This window comes from Emydura macquarii, unplaced genomic scaffold (genome assembly GCF_026122565.2).
Source record: "Emydura macquarii macquarii isolate MOO-44397 ecotype Brisbane River unplaced genomic scaffold, CSIRO-AGI_Emac_v2 contig_1002, whole genome shotgun sequence".
Taxonomy (NCBI): Eukaryota; Metazoa; Chordata; order Testudines; family Chelidae; genus Emydura; species Emydura macquarii.
The window spans coordinates 1,500,766-1,520,031 of NW_027131139.1; the positions used below are offsets into that span (position 1 = coordinate 1,500,766).

At 42.7% G+C, this 19,266-nt stretch overlaps 1 protein-coding gene across 6 annotated transcripts in view; it reads left to right on the forward strand.

Moving 5' to 3' along the window:
- The first annotated feature begins 246 nt into the window (after positions 1-246).
- BRD4 (bromodomain containing 4) overlaps positions 247-19,266 on the forward strand; it is a 192,192-nt gene continuing 173,172 nt past the window's right edge. For 5 of the 6 annotated variants that reach the window (XM_067544620.1, XM_067544622.1, XM_067544623.1 and 2 more), the window contains exon 1: positions 1,289-1,365. The gene's annotated coding sequence lies outside the window, so the exon portion shown is untranslated. Of the gene's footprint in view, positions 349-1,288; positions 1,366-19,266 lie in introns of those variants that run through there. The other variant, XM_067544621.1, reaches the window with a different exon arrangement.

The window sequence follows — 19,266 nt, forward strand, 5'->3', positions numbered from 1 at the left end:
CGCTCGGCTCCTCCCCGTGACCGACCCCGGCCGGGGCCGGCCCAGCCCTGCGCTCGAAGGGCGGGGCGCGGCGGGGCAGGGCTGGGAAGCGGAGGGGAGGCGGCGGGTGCGTCGAGGGCGTGATCTGTGTGTTGCGCCGCGACGCAGAGCGTAGCGCGGTGAGGTCAGTGCGGCGCCGCTGTCGGTCCCCTGCGCTGCCCTCGGTCTTTATCTGCCCTGCGGAGGCCCCCAGCCCAGCCCCCACCCCCCGTCTCTCCAGTGCGAGGCGGCAGCAAGGCCTCCCCCCCTCCGGGCCCCACGGCACCCGGTCCGGCGGGAGGGCGGAGAGCGCAGCCTGCCTCTCCTCAGGTGAGAGCCGGGTTCGCGCGCGAGGGAAGCGGCTCCCTGAACGTGGGGGAGGGGGGCGGTTGAGCGGAGGGGGGGGAGGTATTCACCATCCTCAGTTGCGTTGCCCTGCTAGCGTAACCCGCATTGCGTAATGCGGCCGTTGCGTCAGAGAGGCTACGCAATCTGTCGCTGCGCTGGGACGTCTGTCTCAGGCTTAGGCCTGCTGCGCAAATGCTGTACGCCGCCCCGCTTTCCTCTGGGAGGGGGGGCGCTACCCTGCGTGCGTAGCAGGAAGGGCCTTGCAGGCTGCTGCTGTGCCGTTCACGTAGCCCGCGTCCTGCAGCTGGCGGTGATCTGCGTAGGTGGGTGTAGGAGGACGGGTGAGGGGATCGCCTTTCTCTGGTTTACGCATTTTACGCAGTTGGCGGCTGTGTACCCTGCCTAGTGCTACGTGATTGACGCAAGGGTGGTGCTGGCTCTGTTGCGCCGATTGCGGTGGGAAGCAAGCGAACGCAGGGCATTGGGACTGTTGGCTGCTCGTATAGGTAGGGTGCAGAGTTTACGTGGGAGATGGTCGGCCCTATCTATAGGTTACGCGATTTGCGTAGGTAATGCTTTTCCCCGCGCGGTTTACCTACGTTGGGTGCGATCCTTAGTTGAGAACGTCTGTTCCCTGGAGAGGTAGGGGAATAGGGCTGGAGCGCTACTTGCGTAGCGGCCGGTGTGGCCTGGTTTTTTGTCTCTTTTTTTTTTTTTGAGGCGGTGCGCTGTTTGCGTAGAAGCGCTTGTCCTCTGGTGAGTGGGGAGAAGCTTTTAAGTACACGGATGGCTGGCTGTGAGGGGGTGCTGCGCCCCGGTGGGGGACGGGGCGCTCGCTACGCGGGTTGCGCAGTGTACGGGAGCAGGGGCTCTGGGGTGGGGCGGGGCGGCGGAGCTGATGGCACTTCCTGCCGCCGCCATTTTGTCATCTACCAGGAGGAGGAAGCGGCGGCAGCTCCTGAGCGGAGGCAGCGGCCCGGCCTGGCCCCGCGGCCTGCGGTGAGTGAGGCGGCTCCGCACTTCACCCTCACGGGCTCGTTCCGCCTCGGTTCCCTCGTGGGCCCCGCCAGACCGTCCCGGGCGGTCCCCGACACCGCTGGCGGGGCGTGGGGCAGCCGCGTCTCTCTGCGCCGTTAGGCCCGGGCGGCCGCTGCCACCCCCGCGGGGTGGGTGCGGATAGTTTGGGGCCGCTTCCCCGTGTCGGCGAGGCTCGGCCGCCCCCGAGCTCCTCGGGCGGCTGGGCCCAGCGCCGACATGTGGGGGTCTCGGTGATGGGCCGGGCCGGGCCGGTCTCGTCTCTGTGGCTGGCGTGCGGGGGCAGGTCACTGGGGACGGAGCGGCGGTGCTGGTGCAGCAGCAGGAGGCGGCTCTGCGTTACACCCTGTTCATCATTTCATCCCTGATGACTTACTGTCCGGCAGACAGCCGCTGTCTGAGGGCCCTGGTCGCGGTTGCACAGCAACTGCGGTACTAGTAGAGAGTCCAGTAAACCAGATTGTGGCGCTGATTCCGGTTTAAACGTGCTTTATTCGAAGGAAGGCTTTGAAAAATGGGTGCTTTTGGTTAACTTTGACTCTTTTTTGATAGGACCGTAAAATGAATTTCGGTGCACTTCAAACAGTAGATACTGATGCCACTTACTACACCAGCCCTTCAGATTTTGTCACTTTGCAATGTAGAATAACAAACGTTCTTTCTGTTTTGGTGTGAAAGACTCAGACCCATAGGTCATAGCCACTGTACAGTGACCATAGAAACAGTGGAACTGACTATATTGTGTATTTGATAGTACATCTTGTGTAGACTCTGTAGAGAATTCCTTAAATTTCTGGTTTTAATCTTAGGTGTTAAAAATAACAATAGTAAATTTTTAAAAAAATTCAAGAGTGTGGTTTATTTGATATATGTTGTGAACTAGATAATTTTAAGTAACCAGTTAATAAAATTTTGCATTTAACCCCCCCCCCCCCCCCAAATGTCTTTAGTTGCATCTAAAATGTCTGAGTCCACGAAGGACTAAACTATGATTTCTGCTAATCTGACATTGTGTGGCTAATATTGTCTTCCTCCCTGAAAAAGTGGGAGAAGCAGCACTGCAAATTGTTGTCTAGATTGTAGAATGTTCCTTGAGTTTAAACAGTCTGTTCAAAAACAGAACTTTCTGTTCAGAAGGCTGGTCTGTGTTTTGGGAAGGAGAGTTGGTAGTATGCGAGGAAAAGGAAGTTGACCATCTTATTGACCGAATTGTGTAGAAGAGGGAATACTGTTCACTTTTCAGTTAGAAATGAGAACTAGAATTTTTATATTGAATAGTTTTTCATTGCATTATGATTGACTAGTGAAGTCGCCTTAAAAGATAATTAGAGATGCTAGAGCTACTTGCACTGTTAGTAATGTGGCTAAAATTTCTTTGTCATAGCGATAGCAAAAGTTTTGCTGTAGCGCTTCTATGTTTTCGTAGTTCCAGTAACTGTTTATATTAAAAATCGAAGACTGCTTGCTTATTTTTTTTTACTAACCCCCCCCCCCGTGGGATTCATGTAAAGTGAAACTATTGTCTGTCATGGAACTGGATTGATGTCAGGATACAGCTTTATCTTTTAAATACTAATGTACATGTGCTGTAGATCTTTGTCTGAGATGCATACTGTACTGGAATGGAAAGAATTAAGCTGCCAGATGCATGCCAAATGTTTACCAGACAGCAAAGGTCATGAATGATCAACAGTGGTTTGTGCAAGATGCAGAAATTGGTCATATAATTTAGAAAATAATGTGGTCATCACAATATTTGCAGAACATACATTTTGTCATGCAATTGCATTTCTATAAAAGTTGTTGGTCATCTTCAACAGCTTCAGCAATGGAGCATGAACTCTATCAATGGCATATGATTTTGTACACTCGTTTCAGTATTTTGAACAATTTCTTAGTAACTTTTTTTTGGACCATTAAAATGCACACCCCGAATGACACAGTTAGCACTGTCTACACCAGGAGTTAGATCATATGTGTTGATGGGAGAGCTTCTCCAGTCGACACAGCTACCACCTCTCGAGGAGGTGAATTACTTACATTGACAGGAGAAGCCCTTCCATCAGTTTAGGTGACATCTTCACTGAAGCACTACAGCGGCACAGTTGCATCCGTGCAAATGGGCTGCTGCAGCCTTTTAAGTATAGACAAGCCCTCAGTCTACATTCTTCACAGATTTTTATTAACTTGGATTAGTCTGAAACATACTTTTGCAGCTTGTGTACAAGTTTATTTCATCTTATTATTTGAGATGTCACAAATATGTGGCCACCTTTCTGTTTATATTTGGCAGCTGCAATAGTGGCTGTTGAAAAATAACTTAATCAAAAATCCAGTTGCAGGGTCAAGGTACTGTGTGGTTGGATCGCTAAATTAGTGCAGACGTGTGTAGGGTCGCAGGAGTCCACCTGTGTGCATTGCATTGTATGATCAGGAGCACAGATGGTATCTGACCTTTCCTTTCAAATTTTTTGACAGTAGGTTTAGCATGTGTGCAGAAGAGGCATACATTACAGCATTTGGTATAATCCTTAGAGTTTTTAAGGCCCAGCTTGACAAAATCCTGGCTGGGATGATTTAATTGGGGTTGGTCCTGCTTTGAGCAGGGGGTTGAACTAGATGACCTCCTGAGGTCCCTTCCAACCCTAATCTATGATTCCTGCAACACTTTCCTCATTTTCGCTGTAATGGCTGCATTTTTCTTCACAAACTAGTCAAATCGTTTGTCTCTAGTGATTGTAGTCAAATGTTCAGATGAATGTGGATAACTAGGTATTGGTGTAAGAAGAGCTCTGTGTAAGCTCGAAAGCTTGTCTCTCCCGCCAACAAAAATTGTTCCCATAAAAGATATTACCTCACCCACCTTGTCTCTCTGGCATCAGTGCTTGTCATACAAGTAAACAGCTCCTCCTGCAGTTATTGTAGCACATACATTCCTGGTGAATGTTACATCCCCTATCTGAGAAGGTGGGAGTGTTTGCAAGGACAGCGTGGTATTTTCTGCCCATTGCAGTTATCATCAATGGGTCTGGGTCTTGGTAAGATGCACGCTGATAGTCCTTAGCGGGGCACTTCACACTGCTTGCATCGGGGCCGTGGCCTTCCCGGGCAGCAGCAGCATGCTGTCTGCACCATGGCCTGATACTATCACCATGGAGACAGAGACTCCATGCCGCTGGTTAACAGATGAGTATTAATCTTAACAGTAAGACTAATACTTATTGGTTAACCGTTTAACCCTAAGACAAAGATACTTATTTTTTCTTGTGCTGTGACATTGTTTGGGGATGGTAAGTAAAGAGATAAATTGGTTGGTTGTCTCCAAACAAAAAGGAAATTTATGTGGTTTGTACAAATTGCATGTACACATCAGGAGCTGGGCGAGGGGGCAATGCAAATTACATTAGCAGAAGCAGATCCAAAATTCATCTGGAAGGGCAGGGGCATGAGAGGGAAGAGAGGCAGGAAGCTTCCTGAAGTTGTGGGCAACTTTCAGTATGGGACACTTTGTCCTTGACTCCTAAGGCTCCGCTGTCCAGTGGAAGATGCAAAATTGACAGGATCTAGAGGGAACTGCATCTATATTTCTTCAGCTAGAGGATTGTTTCATGGCAACCACCATCAAACAAAGTGGCAGAAGAAATGAACAGACCACAAACAGGTGTGGGACAACTGGCGGTGCTTTTGTCATTAGAATGTTGTCTCTGGACCCCACTAGTTGGAAGAGTTTTCATATCAATTTTTTAGTTTTCTGGCTAGCAAGGATGTAGAAGTTTTTTAAACTGGGACATGGAGGATAGTGGATGATCAAAAGAAAATGTTAGCATATCTCATTCTTTTTTAGGGGGGGAAAAGAAAGGGGGAAGGGGGACTATCCAAAGCAGCACCAGCAGTGTTAATTTGTTTTTCTTGCTCTTGATTTTTTTGGTCAGGATCAACATGATCCAATCAACAGGAGTGAGCTTATGCACAGAATTACTTTTTTGGGGGGAGAAACTGACTAGGCTAGGAAAGAAAATCTGAATGCACAAAGTTTCCACAGAAGTTGTGTGTAGATCATTCAAAGCTCTGTCAAGGATTTTAGTACGGAGGATAAGCATCTTGAGTGACTTTTAAGCCCACTTGTAGCTTTTTGCTTTGGCTGGATAGAAGTATATTGAAACTTCAATAAATCTTATTGACTCCATGTTAACTCAAGCCTAGTTAACTGAGGCCTGGTCTACATTGCTGGCGAAATTCGGCAACGTAGCTTGTCGAGGCAGCGCTACGCTCTTTGAGGAGGTGGTTTTATTAGATCGACTTCTGGATCAGTTGAGCCGGTCTTCACTGCTGCTCAATTGAATTGGATAAATCGATCTGACGGTGGTGAATTTGCTGCTGTCACTGTAGACATAGCTTCAGTTAAGGGATCAAATTACCACAGTGATGATCAATGAATAACAATCTAGACCTGTGATATTCAGACTGTGGCTTTTGCGCTGCAAGTAACTCTTTAATGTCTCTCCTGTGGCTCTTTGCAGCATGTATGTGATATTAAAACATGGTGTGATTTAATTATTAACCAATAAGGATGCTTTTACTATGTTGTTCACCAATTGTAGTTGATAAAATATTTGGTCAGTCATTTTGCTGTGAGAATAATATCTCTCTCACACACACACACACACACACACACACACACACACACACACACACACACACACACACACACACACACAATATTTTCCTGTCAGACTGTTTAAATATGACTATATAGTACTATAGTAAATGAAACAATGAATCCACACTACTGTGGCTCTTTTGAACAATGTTGATTGCAAATTTGGCTTCTGAACCACTGAGGTCTGAGTATCACTGATCTAGACTTACTGAAGTAATTTCAGAACTATGGCCCAGATTTTCAAAAGTATTTATGCATTGCAGTGTTTGCAAGACCTTCATGGATTCCAAGGCCAGAAGGGACAATTTTGATCAATGAATCTGATCTCCTCTATAACACAGGCCATAGAAATTCTCCAAAATAACTCCTAGGGTATGTATTTTAGAAAAACATCCAATACTGATTTAAAAATTGTCCATGATGGAGAACCTGCCTAGGTTCCATTTTCAAAAGTGCCTGAGGGAGTCTTAAGTCCCATTGACTTTCAATGAGATTGAAAGCTGACCAGAGCAATGTTTAAGTACCTTTTAAAAATCTAGACCTGTGTACCTAGATACTTCATATTCACTGCATTTTGGAGGTTTGGATCTCTCAGGAGGTAGCTAATGAACTTAAATTCTGAATCTTCATAATTCTTTGGATGTGCTTAGCTTGCACAAAGGCTTAAGAGGAGTTATGGTGTACCCAGGAAGTATCCCCTCATGTTTTGGTACATGTGTAAGTAAGTTTTGTGTATGAAAACTTTATGGTCCAAGGCATCAGAGTAAGTTAACTAGGATTTTTTAGACGAGGCTAAGTTCAGTCACAAGCATGCATAATAATTTCAGTACTGTGTGGTTGTATTTCAGTTTATGAAATCGAAGTAGTTACCACAGTTCACTAATTCTTTCACGTAGAAGAAAATAGCTGGACGGTCTAAGTGTAAAGACTTAAGAGCATCATTTAGTGTTCGTGAAAAACCAGTGGAAATCTACAAGAATCAGTGTTAGATATACCATAGTAGGAGCTTCCTTTTTTTTTAAAAGTAAAAGATCACCTTGAATCAAGGTCTTGGTTAAACTCTAGCTACAGTTAATCCTAGTTTTGACTTCTACAGGCAAGGAGTTACTAGCAGCAATGATGATGATTAGTTATTGACTATTCTGTGAAAACTCCAAACAATAGCAGAGTTACTAGAGTGGGCTGTTTGCAGACTTCAGAAGACAACATTGCTTCTTTTATATTCAGAAAACAGTTGTCACAATTGAGTGGATTAGAAGCTTAGTTTTTAAAAATAAGCTACAGTAGAATCTCAGAATTACGAACACTAGCGTTACGAACTGACCAGTCAACTACACACCTAATTTGGAGCTAGAAATACACAATCAAGCAGCAGGGGAGAAAAGCAAATACAGTACTGTGTTGAATGTAAACTACTAAAAAAAGGGGGGGGGGAGCAGCATTTTCTTCATAGTGAAGTTTCAAAACTGTATTAAGTCAATGTTCAGTTATAAACTTTTGAAAGAACAACCGTAATGTTTTGTTCAGAGTTATGAACATTTCAGAGTTATGAACAATCTCCATCCCCAAGGTGTTCATAATTCTGAGGTTCTACTGTATTTTCAAAACTGATGGCCCAGATTTCCTCCTCCAGTCATTTTGTGACTAGCTCAGTCTTGAGATGCATTCAGTCCTCTGCCTCTCTAAGGTAGTAAAACCAGATGACCAATGAGAACATATGGGAGTGAGTCTCAATTGATATAATAAAGAAAGCTTCCCATAAAAAAATGATATTACTATCAGTAAGGAAAAGCTGCAGGAATGTATTTGATAATTTGCAAACTGCTGCAAAATCAGGAATTAAAAATGACAAGTGGACACAAAGGATAAAGTCACAAACCTGCTGTGACTGTTGTAGCCTGTGCATATCGTATCTGTCTCTTGCCAGACACAAGGTCTCCTCCTTTTTATACTTGTAGAGTTTGTCAAGTAAATAAAATTTGAGTTTTGTGGATTCAGCTTTTTCACTTGAAGGTGGAAAGATTATAAATTATTTGTCTTGTATACTATCTTATTGAACCAAAATATTCACCAGGGTTTGCACATTTAGAACTGCCTGGGTTCTTTAAAGAGCTTTCTGATGCTGCTGTTATTGATGCTCTTGGAGAACAATGTTTGCTTCTAGTTTTCTTTAATTCTTTTTAATGGAGTTGTGTTGCTTAGCTCCATTTCCAGTTTTTTGCATCTCTGTGTGGCTTTTCCCCATCACTGAGTGATTTCTGTTGCAACTAGTGTGACTCTTCAGATACATGTATATTACTGTTGTCCATGCACAGGGAAGATTACTAATTATAACTTTTTTCTGAAAGCTTCTACACAGTACACTTAGAAGCTGGTCTGATGAGTGACTGATGTCACTTAAGGCAACCACGAAGGCTAAAGGGAGGAGCAGCGTGGCATGTCTCTAGATAAAATATAGAATATCACTAAAATGATAACATTAAAACAAGAACTGCTTGTAGATAGCTGTGAAGACGCAGGTAAGCACTCTAAAACTTAACTTTAAGTGATAACTTGGGAATAAAAATGTAAAGACTTCCTCTGGTGAGTCTGACAAGCTAAATATTAAACCTATCCTTTTTGAAGGCCTCTGTCTGAAATTTCGAATTCCAGGAAATCTTTCAAGAACTGAATAGCATTTCTGTATTAATATCCTACCTGCTAGGAGGCATTACGGAGGTCTGGGGTGCATGTCTTGTCTGCAGAAAAATCAGGTATCATGTTCGTTGGTTGATTGTACAAGTAGAATGTTGCTGTCTTCAGGAATGTGGGAAGACGTCCTTTTTATGATCAGGAGGACAGTTAAAGGCTTTATTAATCCAATGCAGGACTGAGATTTAATGTGTTCATGAAATGCTTTTTAAAAATGAACTAAAATGGTAGAGCTTCCCCTATCTCCTGAGAGACTATTTTGTGTTCTTATTGATTAGCTGGATTTCAGGAATATGGCCCAAACTTGTCTTTTTGCCAATTCAGCTTATTCTTCTTTGCATATTCCTGAAACACCCTGAATAATTCCTCCTGAAATGTTTATCCCCTTCAAATAACTAGGTAGCTTTCAAATTGCCTCAAGGCATCTTTTACGAAAACTATGGATGTTTCACTCCATATACTTGTAGGAAAAGATGGTCATTGTACTTGTTACCAAATGCTGTATTTTAATTTGCAGTCCCTCAAATATAGCTACAATGAAAATATGACACACAATATTTGGTATTTACATATTGGAGAGGAGGATTCTTAAGTTTTCATTATCCTGCCTTCACAAAAGGAATGTGCAGGGAATTGAACATTTGTTCTTACATAGTGGGCATATGATTTTTAGACTTATTAGTTTGTAAAAAACAATTTAAACAAAATATAAATCACTGGAAATGTTCACATAAATAAGGGTTAAATTATCTGTTTTCTCAGTTTTATAAATAATGAACATGGAGACATATTCCTAAATGCATTCACACTTAAAAATATTGGCTGTGGCCCCCTGCCACGTTCCTAGGATGACGATAGAAACAAACTCTATTGATGTGCACATTACTATGGGAGTATAGCTTGCCCATGTCTGAACCTAAACAGTATTCCTGAATATCTTTTCATGTACTTTACCAGTGCATATGATGCAGGGGTGTTCATGAGCCACCTTTAATGATCCACCAAATCTTGCATTGTCAGGAGATAATCCTTATTGATGTGCTCATGAACCCCTGGAGAGTCAGGAGCAGACTATGGGTATATGAATACCAATACAATTTGGCCCAGCCACCGAAACATACCAAGTTTGAGAATTAGTTACCTTTGGTATATAAAGCACAGCATTTGTGGTTGCACAAACCCCCACCACAGTGGCACCCACAATGGGACCTGTTGACCCCAAGCAGACCTGTAACAGACCAGCTTCTACAGGCCAACTATTGAGTACCGATATTGGGCTCTCATCCTGGTGGTCTCACATGCCTGGACCTCTTCAGAATTGGAGGAAAGTGACTTTCTTCATCCAGAAATTCTGCAGTCACTCCTGGTCATCTGAGACCCAGAGAACCACATGGTCCTATCACTTTGTGCTTGTGGATCTAGATGGTGAATGAGGTGCTCTCTAAGATACCATGCAGCTACTTGTGAACTGGTCGGTGCATGCAGATCCTTTTCCTGTTGATTGCACAACCGCTTGGCTCTCCACTGGCAGTGATAGAACACTTGCCACTGCCTATTTGAAGCTGCTTCTGTTGCCAACTGTATTATCAAATCCACAAAAAGTTTCTTCTGGTGACAGTGCTTTTGCTTTGTGAGAAAGCTATATGCCAAATAAAGCTGTTTCCACAGCCACCAACTGTCAACTGAGATCTGCCTTGACTTCTGAATTTATTCAGAACTATGAGAGGGGTGGTGGTAGATCTGAGAGTTTTTACCTCTGTCCCTCTAGGCAAAGGCAAGGTATCCCAGAGGGCCCATAAGCAGTCATTCACAGTACTTTGTTTGGAGCAGTGCTGAGACCTCTGGGATTTGTGCTTAGAAGGTATTGCTGCCAAAACAATTGGGTGCAGTAATAGTGTGGCATATTGCATAACAGAATCCCGCTTACTGTATGTGAATACTGTGTGCAGATGTAGTGATTCATAACAACAGTTTAGTTCTTTAACTACTTGTAATCTTAGTTGTTGACTTAGTAATATATCTGCATTGTAGGGGCTTTTAAAACTCCCTCAATGAACCACAGGTATGGTTCCCATCCATCAAAGAGCAACTAAAGTAAGATGCCATGAATTGGCCTGTGGGTATAGGCTAGATCAATTTGGTTAATGATTTTTAGCAGAAGTGGAAATGTGCCAAAGGTGACTCATCTTAAATAACAGAGAGGCTCTAGATTTTGAGTTCAAGGGTTTGGCGTTGAGTTTGAACAACAGCCAAGTGACAGTATTACAGTCCAAGGATATAACTCTTAATATTTGCCTATATTAGTACACATTTTTGAGATTTTCTTTAGGAAAATTGAATAGATGGCATAACAAAAATGAATCTGCATAAATGCTTAACAGTAGTGAGCAAGTTTGTATAGCATTGTAGTCTCTCAGTCCGCCAAAAAGAACATGTGTGGTAGCTACTGTAGCATGTAACTGTCAACTGTCTGGCATTAAAACTTAATGGGGGATACCAGCATGCATCACCTTACTGTGTGTGTCTCCCCCTCTCCCCCTTCCTCCCCCTTGCAGTGGGTATTGCACTTGTGTACAAAAGTATTTTTTTTCCTCTTCCATCCTTGCTGTTGAATGAAAGTGGCCAAGATTACTTTGTCAATGCTAGTTTCATGGGAGTGTAGTGAATTCTCTGTACAGCTGTTGATAGCCATTGATCTGATTAAGTTAAAACGTAGAATTGGATTAACTATTGAACAGGAGCAAGGATTTGTGGAACATGTATTTGTAGAAACAAGTATGCCTATAAGATATTTTTACCCTATATCTTTTTATTCTTAATGCTCTGTAATTTGGAGACTGGTGGATAGTGCACTGAATTAGGATTTGGGAGACCTGGTTTTTTCCCCTCTGCTTCTGGGAGATTTTGGACAAATCACTTCCTTCCTTATGTCTGTTTCCCTGTGCCTCCATTTACGCATCTGTAAAATGAGGATAATGATTAAGGTTAAGATTCTATCCTGGGTAAAAGTCTTAAAAGTAATGGACAGGTCACGGGCAATAAACAAATTCATGGGAGCCCATGACCTATCCCTGACTTTTACTAAAAGTACCCTGTGTGTGTGTGTGTGTGTGTGTGGGGGGGGGGGAAGACTAACAGTCAGAGTGCTGCCGGGGGCTGACCTCTGGCAGCAGCTCTTAGCCCTGCCGCTCCAGCCCTAGGGTGGGCTGACCCAACTCCAGCTGCTGCTTCAGCCCTTGGGCTGCTGCTGTGGTGGTCACCCCTCCAGCCAGCTACTCTGACGGGCCTCAGGTTGACTGCTGCTTCATCCCTGCTGTTGCTCCTGTGGCAGGGGCAGACTGCTGCTACTCCAGCTCTGGAGGGCTGACCCAACCTTGGCCGCTGCTCTGGCAGCCCCGGGGCTGACAGCTGCTCCAACCCTGCCCAGGAAGAAGTCATCAAGATTCTGGAAAGTCATGGATTCCCTGGCCTTTGTGACAGAATCATATTCTTAATAATGATGCTTATCTGCTTTGTAAACCATTTTGAGATTTGTGAATGAAGGAATTAATATCAATATTTATTGTTTACTAATCTAATGCAAGGGAGAGTGGAGAGAAACATTTCCATCTCCGGTCTTGTTTGTTCATATGTTCCATAAGTACTGGTATTTCTGACTCATTTGTCTGAAGTGAAATGAGAATGAACTCATGAAAGAGACATATAAAGTCTAGCATTATGGGGGTTTCTAATGAAGAACTCCTTTATGAATATCTTAGTCTGGCGAAAGTATTGTAGTTCATGAGATATGTGAATAGGAATTTGTACCAGTTGGCTTGTGAATGAGCAGTTTGATTGTAACCTATATTTGTAGACGAAGCTGGATATGAGTCAATAGTGTGCCCTTATTGCCAAGAAGAATAATTGTATTAGTCGGAGCATTGTCAGCAGATCGAGGGACGTGATTATTGCCCTCACATTTGGAGTATTGTATCTAGTTTTTGGCCCCCACTACAGGAAAGATGTGGACAAATTGGAGAGAGTCCAGTGGAGGGCAACGAAAATGATTAGGGACTGGAGCACATGACTTATGAGGAGAGGCTGAGGGAACTGGGCTTTTTTTAGTCTGGAAAAGAGAAGAGTGAGGGGGGATTTGATAGTGGCTTTTAACTACCTGAAGGGGGGTTCCAGGGAGGATGGAGCTAAGCTGTTCTCAGTGGTGGCAGATGACAGAACAAGGAGCAATAGTCTCAACTTGCAGTGGGGTGGGGGAGGTGGTAGGTTGGATATCAGGAAAAACTTTTTCACTAGGAGGGTGGGGAAGCACTGGAATGGGTTACCTAGGGAGATGGTGGAATCTCCATCCTTAGAGGTTTTTAAGGCCCAGCTGGACAAAGCCCTGACTGGGATGATATAGTTGGGGTTGGTCTGCTTTGAGCAGGGGGTTGGACTTAGATGATCTCCGGAGGTCCCTTCCATACCTAATCTTCTATGATTCTAAATACTTGAATTCGGGTTGAGTGAGTAGTAGGTCTGAATGGCAACTTAAACATGCAAGTGTTAAGCTGAATCTTAAGTAGTGGCCATCAAAGTATGGGCCAAAGGTAGCCCACAAAGATCTGTAATGTTGAGACTACAGGTCCCAAGACGTAGTGATCAGAATAGCCTGGATAAATTGCACGTTGGGACCCCTGGTCTCTGCTAAGAGCAGCAGTATTTATGCATTTTATATATAAAAACAATGAGTCCTGTAACACCTTAAAGACTAACAAATTTCTGTGGACATAATGTATAGTTATGTATAGTTTCCCAAATGAGCTATAACTAAGTGCTCTCCTCTAGAATGACAGGTACAAACAAGTATGCTATTCATATCACTAGGTCAAAAATAAACTAAAAATTACTTTTAATATTTAGAGCTTCCAAAGAATGTTCTGTTAATCAATTACTGCATTAGGCAGAATATTTCCATACTTTTATGAAAAAGATTGGCTTTTATAATGGGAAAGGTTAATTCCGATGCTAAAATTGGGAAATAATTAAAATGCTGAGGGATGCTCCATAATGTGCTATGCTGCTCACATATAGTTTGGGCAAACTGTGAACAGTTCACTTTCACCTTATGTTCCTTTTGGGCTTACCCAAATTGCTCTTGAGAACTTCATTAGAAAAAGAGGCAGCTACTGTGTGTATTTCTACTGTTAATACTGAAAAGTGATTGTGAGGGAACTTGCCTGCAGCCGATTGAGAATCTTTTAAAATATGACACATCTGCTCTCAGATTGCATCTGAGCCTTTTAGGTTGCTAATTACTCCTTTGTAATTTTACACATGCTGCTTCTTTAGTCGATTGTAGGGCTGGAAGGGACCTCAAGAGGTCATGTAGTTCAGCTCCCTGACCTGAGGCAGGACCAAGTTTACCTTGACCATTCCTGACAGATGTTTGTCTACCTTTTCTTAAAAATCTCCAATGATGGGAATTTCACAACCTCCATTGAAAGCCTGTTCCAATGCTTAATTATCCTCCTTGTTAGAAAGTTTCTCCTAATATCCCTTGCTGTAGATTGTTGATTATTTCTTGTCCTGTCTTCAATGGACATGGAGACTGATTGACTGTTGTCCTCCTTGTAACAGCTCTTAACAGAGTTGAAGGCTGTTATCAGGTCTCTCCTCATTTGTCTCTTTCATGACTAAACATGCCCGGTTTTTTAACCTTTCCTGTTCTCTAAACCTTTGATCACTGTTGTTGCTCTCCTTTTGACTTTCTCCAATTCATTCATATCTTTCCTGAAGTGTGGCACCCAAAACTGAACACAGTACTGCAACTGAGGCCTCACTGTTGGGGAGTAGAGTGGGACAGTTATCTCTTGTGTTTTACATATGACAGTCCTGTTAATACACCTTACATTTGTATTAGCCATATTTGGAACTGCATCACGTTGTTGGCTCATGTTCATTTTGTGTTCCACAATAGCCCCTGGATCCTTTTCAGCAGAACTACAACCTAGCCAGTTTTTCCCCATTTTGTATTTATGCATTTGATTTTTTTCCTTCCAGTGAATAGTACTTTCCACTTGTCTTTATTGAATTACACCTTGTTAATTTCAGACCATTTCTCCAGTTTGTCAAGGTCATTTTGAATTTGAATCTGGTCCTCCAAAGTGCTTGCAACCCCTCCCCAGTTGGTTTCATCTGCAAATTTTATAAGCATATTATCCATGCCAGAATGGATTTTCACTGGTGGTGGGCCACGTGTAGTTGTGTGGCACTCCTGCGGGTCACACACAAAAACAAAATGGTATCCTTCATTTAGTGTGACCTTGCATATACAGTGCGTGCGAGGTCAGGCTGCATGACGAATGCCATTTTGTCCCGCAGCAGATATGGTCTTCAAAATGGCATCCTCTATGCAATGTGACCTTGCACATCTGTTGTGTGCAAAGGCGTGACCTTGGACATCTGTTGCGTGCAAAGGCACCATATTGTAGAATAGGCCTCCTGTGTGGAGGACACATTCGGGGGCTGGACAAAATTGTCCTGCTGGCCACCAGTTGGACCAGCCTGATCAGATCATTAATGAAAATGCTGAATAATATTGGACCTAGGACTGACCACTGTGGAATCCCACTAGATATGTCTTCCCAGTCTGAGAGCGAATCACTGATAACTAACTACATTTGGAGTACAGTCTTTCAATGAGTTGTGCACCTACTTTATAATAATTTAATCAAGACCACATTTCTCTAGTTTGCTTATGAGAATGTCATGTGAGACTCAAAAGACTGAGTACAATCAAGATACATCATGTCTGCTGCTTCCCTTCATTCACTAGGGTAGTAACTGTCAAAGATGGAAATTAGGTTAGTTTGGCATGATTTGTTCTTGACAAATCAATATTGGCTGTTACTATTATTCAGTTATCCTCTAGGTGCTTACAAATTGATTAATAATCTTTTCTATTATCTTTCCAGGTATCAAAGACAGGCTTTCCCTTAAATGTTTCGTTATTAAATACTTAGTTTGTGGGCATATGAGTGAGGGTTTCTTCCCTTTTCCTCCAGTTTTTTGAGGAAAGTGGTGGAATTTTTTTGAAAACTGAGATCTCTCTTGGCTACTAAAATCTATCCTAAAATTAAGTGTTTATATGCTCTTGTTCTCTCCTTGTCCTCCCCTTGTGTCCTTTTTTCTGGATACCCCTCCTCCCCCCATCTCTGGTGGTACTCGCTAGCAATATAAAATATCGTTTAACTAAACAAATGTTTAAACAATAAAAAATTATATTGTTTAAACCATGTAATATTTTACGTCCCTAGCTCTGATATGCTGTGTGCTTTCCCCCGTGAATGGTGTTGGCCCAGGGTGCAACGTGGGGGGGAGGACACTGGGAACCTCGTGCTCTGTGGTGGCTGCGCCACCCAGGCGAGTTGGGCAGGGTGCAGTGGTACCCAGGATGTGTGGCAGCGGCTGCTGCTTCTCCCCCATGGAGCTCTCCCCCCTGGGGGAGCTGGCTATGTTGAGGAATGGGGTGCTGTTTGGCCAGCGCAAGAGACCTAGCCCCTCCAGTCGTCCTTCCCTATAACACCCCATCCCCACTCATCCTCCCACGTGCACAGCCCCCCCCATGCAGTGAACAGTTAAACGGTTAACACAATTTGTAAACAGTAAGAGTAATATTTACTGGTTAACTGTTTGCTATTTTATATCCTTAGTACTTGCCTTTCCTTTTTTTTCTCCTTTACTCCTTTTTCTTCCCTCAGCATGCTGAGTAGTGTTGCTACTGCTGTTTCAGAAAGGTATTTCCAGAGAGAAGTGGAACTGATTTCTGCTCCTCGTGGGTCACTCTGGAAGTGTCTAGGGGGTTTCATTCTCTGTGCAGTTTCACCTTTTAAGGTATCCCTATGCATGGACTATTTTGGCTCAAGAAAAGCTGAGTGAAATTGACAAGGCTCAAATTGCTTTGACTATAATGTTGCTGATATTCCTCTTGCTAGAGGTATATTGCCCATGGTGAGTGATGGTGATACACTCCATGGAATTGTTCTACAAGGGAATTTTTAAACAAGGTGACAAGTACAGGAATTCCATATTTCTTTGCTGAACTTAACCACCCACCAGACACTATGTTTAATTGGTAAGATTACTGTTGATAAAAATTACTAGCATTTATCATTTACAGGTATTACTTTTAAATAATTCATAGCCATACAGTCAGACATCAGTTTGCTCAAGTGCATTAGTTCCAGTTAAATTTGCTTCTAGGTAGAAATGATTATAGTTTCTTCCTAAACTTTCCCAGAATACATGCAATGATAAGCAAGTTGAAATATTGAAAATGTGTAAACAAAATTATACTCCCCAAATCCTTAAAATTCTTGAAAGTCGTGGGGGCATAGTTCTCAGTTCTACAAAAGCCGTCTTACGGTGCTCTGGCAGTGTAAAGAGGCATTGAAATGGGGGGAAATGGCCTCAGAGAATGCTCCCTGTAAGGAGGCCTTCCTCCTTGTGTAGAGCCTTCATGCCAGTTCTACACAATGTCTGCTTGCCAGTCCCCCTTCTTAGGGAGGGGATGTGTTGTAGGCATCAGAAGTGCATGGTACTATTATTATTCTGTTTCTTTGTGCCCTGGGAAGCAGTGTGTAAAGTTAGGACAGCTCTGAGGCTCCCCTAACCTATATTGATGGCTGGACTTTGCTTCAGAATGCAGGGATCAAAACACTGGTTTAAAGCTGCCTTTGTGCATGCCCCCTCTCCTGTCCTTGATTCAAGTGCAGGAATGGAGTAACTGAATCAAGACTGCAGATTTTTTCCTTGTCTTTAAAATGCATTTAATTCAGATCATATAAATGACTGTGGATTGTTGAACATAAAGTGAAATTTTTTAAAATGTTTGAGTCTTACCTTTATTTTTTCAGCTATGATTTTCCTTGGGTAAAAGTCAGTAGCAAACAGTGCATATCATATTCTTCTGTGCACTTTCATCTGTTGGCTTCTTGAATGCTAAAAACCCTGTTTTCAAAACCTTCTGAAAACATTCTCTTAATGACATAATGTAAGAGATGAAGTATTCTCCTGGGTGGGGTGTAATTTTCAGGAGTGCAAATGTGCTAATAGGTAGCTACAGCAAATACATATATGCTAATAGAAAACATTTGTGAACCAGTGATTCTTCCTTTTACATATTCCAGTTTGTAAAAAGTGGCTGTAGTTTTGTCAGTGAGCTTGTATGTGAAGAAGTGGTTTAATAGAACAGCTCCACTGAGATGGGAAAACTATCTCTGCTTGGAAGACTGTATCCACAGAGTCCCATTTCACTAGGCTGATGCTTAATAGATGCAACTAGCATGGACTTAATGGTTCACTTTTCTATGTTTTTGTGAAGCTAGAGCAATTTGGGATTCTACACCTTTCTCTTAATGTTTGGGTAGGTGTTTGACTATGCAACAGCTTTGCCATTGAATAGATGATGAAATACACAGCAATAGTACTAGCATTGAAAACAACTGAGGTACAGCACTTGGTCCTCTAGCAAGCTTGTTGCTAGATCCTTTTAAGTGTTACATTTCAATCTTAATATTAAATTAAAAGGTAAAAAACCTGTAATATAAAAATAAACTTCCCCTATTTAATTTCTTCCTGCAAGCCAGTGTTGCCCATGCTAACTATTTTATTGTGAGTCTCATGATAGTTGGTTTTTTTCTTAAATCCCAGCTCTTGGAAGCATGAGATCAGGTGAGAATCTCAGCTTTCATTTTAAAAAAGTTCCTAATCATCATGGTTGCAGAGAAATCTTGAAAAGTGACCAGAGTGTAGCCTAAGACACACAATCCAGAGAGCAAATAAAAAGAGACATGTTTTTTAAACTCTTATCTCATAATTTTTTGGATGTTGACTTGTGATTTTTGAATGCTTGGAGCTGGCTGTACCCAAAGTCTTGTTGCCCTTGTAGTAATGAAATACATAATTGGGGGTAGTTGCATACAAAATGAACCTCCTGTGCTGTGTGATCGATGACAAAGATCCTCTGAAATCCCATCAAAGAGAATGGTGAAATGGGTAACTCCAGAACTGCACTAGGGTGCATGATACTAGTTTCAAAGTCCTTTTTCTGAAGAGCATCTGCTCAAGTTGATCTTGAGAAGTTCCATCTTTATATGTTGACTTGTGAATTCCAGAACATTATAGACAGCTATTTGAAATCCACTAGCAGAGAAGACTCTGAAGTAGAGCATGACACAGAAACACTAAGCTCCACAAACTGTGCTTCTGTGGTGTGGGTGACTGTTGGTTATGTAGAGCCTGTGCCTTGGCCACTGATTGGTCCTCTTGCCATTTTTCTTAGACTGCAGTTTCTAGCCAAATGCTGCTAAAACTGCACTTTCATGCTTGGTAGTAATTAAAAAGCCCATGATATGTTCTTATCAGTATTTACTTATCAGTGTAGAAAGGAATTTTTGTATATGATCCATCAGGCAATATGAATCAACAAACTTTTTCTGACATCACTCCGGTAGGCACAAGGCTTGGTGCTCATTAAT